Below are 6,456 nucleotides of genomic sequence, written 5' to 3'. Positions count from 1 at the left end.
AAAATAGTAGAGGCTGAAGCAAAACAACATTGCCCAAAGACCAGATCATGCAGAACCGACCAAACAACCAAAAAATAATATATCAGGATGACATGCCCCCTCCACTCATACCGGCACAACACTTGGAAGAATATGCTTGAGGAATCGAGGCCACTCGTATATTTGTTTGCCTTAGCCACCATAAAACCAAAATCAAGTGGCCGAGGATAGTTAAAAACTTGGGTCACCACCATTTGTTCAACATATAAAGAACACCATCAATTATCCGTAGAAGGGAACAAAGTCTATTTATGCTTCAATATCGTTCACCACATGACTCTTACAAGAATCAAGATCCAACAATAGTTGTCACCTTTGTAAATTTAAATAAGCAGATAAATGAAACAAAAAAGAACAAAGAAGACAACACATAATATTTATAGTGGTTCGGCAATCGCCTACGTCCACTCTCTCAAGCATGGAGTCACTTTATTATTTAATATCTGATACATTTAGTACATAGACTGCACATTCACATTCCCAACAATCTCCTAGCCCAGTCATGCGCTGACATCTCCTGCATTTCAATTTGAGATCTTAGATTACAACTAGGCCTTGAGAAGACCTCAATAGATTTTTCAAGAATTTCTCATTTCTCCCCAACCTCGTTGTAAACTTTGTATTGTCTCATCGTGTCCAAGACTTCTTGATGTCTAACTACAAGAGGAAGGAATTCTCGTCTTATGAGGGCCCATTGATGGATCAGGTGCAAATGTTCCATCCCACCGATCTCCAAGCTCCCATGAGCTGTGCTTCCTTTGGCAAACTCTCTTACCACATCACCATCAAACTTTCAAAAGGATTGCCCTGTTCTTTACATCGCACCTTCGAAGGAAATTTGCCCTATATGCAGAGGTCAATTCTTGTGAATTCCAGATATGGGAGTGTTTGCTGTTCTACCATGACCCACCACAGTTGGCAATTGTGTGGCTACTAGTCTGCCCCTTCACCAAATCCTTTTCCTTGTTGTCTGCCCCTTCACCAAATGCTTTTCCTTCTTGTCTGCCCCTTCAGCAAATTCTTTTCCTTGTTTTCTTGAACGTCGTTGCTCTGTTTTTTCCACATCACTATTAAACTTACAAAAATGTTGCCCTCTTCTTTCCATCGCTCTATGGGAGTGTCTGATGTGTTCCTTTCCTCGTTCTTTTCCTACTGGACTGGAACAGCATATCTATTCTTTCCGAACCCTCATTTTTAAAAAGCTACTTCCCTCCGAAATACCACCCGCCTGCACATGGGACAATCGTTCTTCTTCATCAGCCACTTCACAATACACTCCTCGTGAAACATGTGCTCTTCATGGCAACGCAACTGGCACACGTCTTCTCCCTCTTCAAACTGCCACAAACAGATGGAACATACAACATTTTCATTCACATGATTTTCTGATACTTTAACCCGAGGCAAAGTTTCTCTGATCTCTCTCTCCCTGTGCCCTTCCACTCTCTTTTTCAGATCAGTGGACCAATGTTCCGAAATCAAATCAATCACTTCCTGCAAGATAAGATTGGTCTCATTCATTTCCTCATCATCACATTCTCCTACTCTCGCTGCCAATTCCTCAAACTCCACCAACAATGAACAAAGAACACTCTCAAACAAGTTCACACGAAATGCAAACTTGTCGATTCCATTTTGTGGGTTTGCTTCGTATGCTCTTTTCGCTTTCATCATATCACTTCTCAATACACGCGACACTTTCTTTAGCCTTCTTATTGCTTCATTCTCTGCTCCTTCTGCCATTTTTCTGAACTTGTAACTTCAATTAGCTCTGCACAATAGTGGATCTCGATCTCACGCTCCTATTTATATAAATGAAGTACAACCAAATTAAGGGTTAGGAGTAAGCAGATATCATGTAACTGTAGTTTTTATTTTTAGATTTTAAATTAAAATGGCAATCAACAGCAGTTCATGATATCATGCAACTGTAGTTAAATTTCAGTTCGCCCGAAATTTGTAATACGATTGAAAGATACAGCTATCATCATGCAACTCAATTAGCTTTTAAAAGAAGAAAATCAATAGCGCATGTCTATGTTTCAATACAACCACTTAAACTTAGGTTTTATTTGAACAAATAAACGTGCAAAAGGGCAAGCAGGCTTTAGACCGAAACACTCTACTATAGATCACGGTATCACTTTCAGGCATTTGATAGAGAAAGTTTGGGACACTTCGGAGAATGAGGCTTTTTGTTATTTCGTAGACTTTAAAAAAGCTTTCGACACAGTGCCACGTAATAAACTATGGGATAGAATGGTAGAGCTGGAAGTCACTAAAGAACTTAGGTCAGCGGTTTACAGATTATATGAGCAGGTCAAAGGTAAAATCAGAACGACAGAAGGGATATTAGAAGATTTTGACAGCAACATCGGGGTTAAGCAAGGGTGTCCGCTTTCTCCAACATTATTCGGGCTCTATATTGACAAGTTAGAAGAGTGGATAAACAAGACCAATGGTGAGGGGGTGCAGCTGGCCCACTTCGTGATAAAATTGCTCTTATATGCAGATGATCTCATAATTCTTGCTAGAACAGCTAAAGGTTTGAAAGAGCACTTGAAAGCACTAGAAATTTTTTGTCATGATGTAGGAATGCAAGTTAACACTAGCAAAACCAAAATTATGATCTTCTCACTAAAGAAGAATAGGGGCATACAAGACAAGTTTCTGTTTGAAAATAGCCCCCTTGAGACTGTGGAAGAGTACAAATACTTGGGCATCGATTTTCATAACAAACTCAACTGGGATACTTGCAGATTGAAAATGATCCAAGGGGGCTGAAAGGCGTTATACTCTTTACAAAACAAGTGCAGGAACGCAGAATTATGGGATTGGACGACCATGAAAACTCTGTTTGGTTTGCTGGTCGCTCCGCTTATTTTATATGGATGTGAAGTGTGGGGCGGTAGTATGTCCAAACAGAAATGGCGGCAAGTAAAAAGAATTCAAAAACACTTCATCACATGCAATCTTAAAGTCAAGACCACAGTTCCGTATGAAATCCTTTTGGCGGAGGTGGGTTCCTTTCCATTAGAAGCCATCGCATTGATCCGAATGTTAAGCTATTTAAAGAAAACCCAAGGTCTGGAAACACATCGTTGGCCCAAGTTGGTAATAGAGGAAAAACTTGTGAGGCGGAAAAGCAAATGGATGAAACAAAATGACAAATGGATGCAAAAATGGGATATCAACATCCAAACTTGCTCGGATAACATTAAAGAAATAAAAAAGTTTGTCAATGAAAAATTTCGCAATATTCTGTGGACAAGACACATAGGGCGGAAAAAATCTTATTACATTAAAGAATTTAATCTCACTTCTAGTCATGATGAAAAGGCCTATATAAGGGCACCTATTAACTGGAAAGCAAAAATGTTGATAGCACAAATTAGAACTAGTTCACATCAGCTGCGATGTGAAACTGGTAGATGGCAAGTTCCAAAGGAAGAGTGGGCAGACAGAACATGTTTATTCTGCAATATGGGAACAGTGGAGACAGAGCAACACTTTGTCATAGAATGCGTGGCTTACAACGACATCAGATATGATTATACAAAAAATCTACAGAACAAGGACTTCAACTATTTATTCGAGGAAGATCAAGTGAAGAGAACAACGGATTTGATTATCAAAATTCAGAGAAGAAGAGACAAGTTAACCAAAACTTTGCAGACTAGTTTGGCTCCTGACTCAGGAGGGTGATTGCATGGGTCCCATAGACCACTTTAGTCTCGTGGACGTCATTAAAATCTATCATATCATATCATATCATGCATTACGACACAACAATTTTACAGAAGTTAACTTTTAAAAAGACATGCATGTGTAAATCATCTATCTGTTAGAATGCGGCAACAAATTCTGTTTTCTTAAAAATAAAGAAAAAAACAACAGAGTTTTCATATCTAATTTTCCGAATTGTTTGTGCTTGACTGCATTAATCTTTTTTTATTTTTTTCTGGCTATTGAAAATTCTTGCTTTTGTTTTTAGGTATCCATAGTTTTAAGAGACCTAAAATTAATTTGAATAATCAAATATTAGTCTTGAATATTAAATTGTAAGTGTAAGGAGAAATTAGATTTTATTATAAAATAGTACAACAAATAAATTGTGTTAAGTAAATTTATTATGTTGAGTTTTTAATTTTAAAAAAAATGTTAATTTTTCTTTTAAATCTTTTATTAATCTATTGCGCAAATTTATCTTCTTCCCTCTACAAATTCATCATATAAATTTATCAAAATTGTATTTTCAATACAATTCAAGCAAGCACAAGGTAATGCCTTTTTTTAAAGATATATAGCAATCTTTTATGTCAATATTACATTCTAGGAAAATATATTTTAACCAAACATTGATGTGTAGCAAACATAACAACATTATCATGGTTTCTCCATATATTATGAGTCTAACAATCAATAAGTTATTAACTTTATCCTTGGTTTGATTTTATAACTTTGGTATGCATATTTTCTAAAATGGTTATCTTAGTCATTGAAGTAAGTGATTTCTATTTAATTAGGAAAAGGTACAAGTATTTCAAAAGAAGAACCACACAAGAACTTACATCTATAAAGGATAAGCTATCTATTACATTGTTTAAATAGTACAAAGATGCCTAATGTATTCTAAAGTTTTATCTATAATTTTTTTTATAAAGAAATATAGATCAATTTTGTTTCGAATTTACCATACTTAAACAACTACCATTCCTTTCAATATCTAGATGAACAAAACTAATAGATCCCAACATCTAAGCATGGTTTACTTGTTATCATAAGAAATTGTTTTATTTTATAAATCTTGTTTCATTGTCCTTGCCAAGTGTGCCCAAAGGAAATAGAAAAGTAAGGATAACATGTTTTCTTCATGAGCTAAATAAACATTCTGAAGCAATCAAAGTAATATACATTTTACAATAAACATAAAAACCAATTGTTTTTTGAGATGGCAGATGAGGAGTCTTTTGATTTTTCTGATCTTAGTTGATATTGAAGCTTCAAAGGGGCCTTTTGTATTTTCTATTGTGAAAAGAGTTATTCTTCTTGGTGCTACTCTCTCTATTGTCCCTACTTCTCAAAAGTTTGTTGTCCTTTTTTGGAGGGTTCTTCTTGTTCATTGGACCTATGCTCTTGATAAGATGAGGTTTCGAAGGTTGAAGAAGGATGGATTATGATCAAAAGAAAACATTCAAAGAATTCCTCTCCTTTTATCATGACCGTGGGATCCCATAAGAAGGGATTAAAGGGGAAGTCTTAGATTTTGTTGGTTCTTTGTTTTGGACGATCAATAATTTATTTGTTTCATCTTTTCTTGGCTGCAATTTTTGTTTTAAGGGAGTAAGTAACCTTCTTGGCTCCCTCATTCTCGAGTTCATCCAATTTCATGTGAGTCCCACTTCTTTTTGTAGATCTTATTGCATGTCTTTTTTAGCTGGGTTTTAGGTCCCTTTGTTTAAAACCTATTTTGCAAAGGGTTTTAGGGCCCCTTCAAAACCTATCATCAATTAATCAAAAGAATTCGTTTTAAGGCAGGTTAATTTTTGTAATCTTTGTGCTTTCACCTTAAAGTCACTTGGCTCTAAGGGCCTTAAGAAAAATCATGTTTTAAAACTTGTTGCTTGAGACAACAGTGTCTATGTCATGTCATGCTGATGCACACTAGAAGGGTCAAATGCAAGAACATGGATTATGATCCCTTGTGTACTATGCATTATTCAAGCACATGCTAATTGTAGAGGGATTCTATGTAGAAAGATTTATTTTTTATGTGCTCTTACACCTTGAAAAATGGCGCTAGCTAATCTCCAAACAAAATGCACCAAAGACAAAAAAACAAGTCAAACATGATTATTTTTGAAATTAATGAAAACTTAGCAAAATTTTCTCAAAAAATTTATTGTTTTCGATCACAAAATATAAAGATCATGAAGATCAAATGCTGAAAATTTCAAAAATATTCATTGTGTTTTCATTTTTTTAAAATTTAGTCAATGGTGCAATTTGTAGGAAGGATAGCTGCGTCCTTGAAAAATTGGCACCCATGCATGATTAGCGCATGCTTGGATGAGTGTGTTATTTTCCAACTTGAGGTTTTACAATGTGAATAATTACTCAGTGTAGTTATTGCACCATTTTGATGGGGACACAACCCAAGCACAGAATGGACACAACAGGAAAAGGGAAATTGTATTAATTGTGAAAATAAGCTAGTACATTCAGTACAGAGAAAATAGACTTCAAAACATGCCCTAAGGGCTTACAACAGCACAAAATTGGAGATAATTTCTCCTTTTGGTACCTTCTCTCAATTTCCACTCCGAATTGCCTTTTACAATGCCAAAAATGTCCTTAAATAGACCTCGGAGGGTAAAGGACTAGGAGTACATTTTAGAAAGTGCTAGTAGGCATCCA

Source organism: Cupressus sempervirens, chromosome 6, assembly GCF_028749045.1.
Source record: "Cupressus sempervirens isolate cs-2001-9-10 chromosome 6, ASM2874904v1, whole genome shotgun sequence".
Classification (NCBI taxonomy): domain Eukaryota; kingdom Viridiplantae; phylum Streptophyta; class Pinopsida; order Cupressales; family Cupressaceae; genus Cupressus; species Cupressus sempervirens.
The sequence above is the reverse complement of the archived record's forward strand: the minus strand, read 5'-3'. Positions refer to the sequence as shown.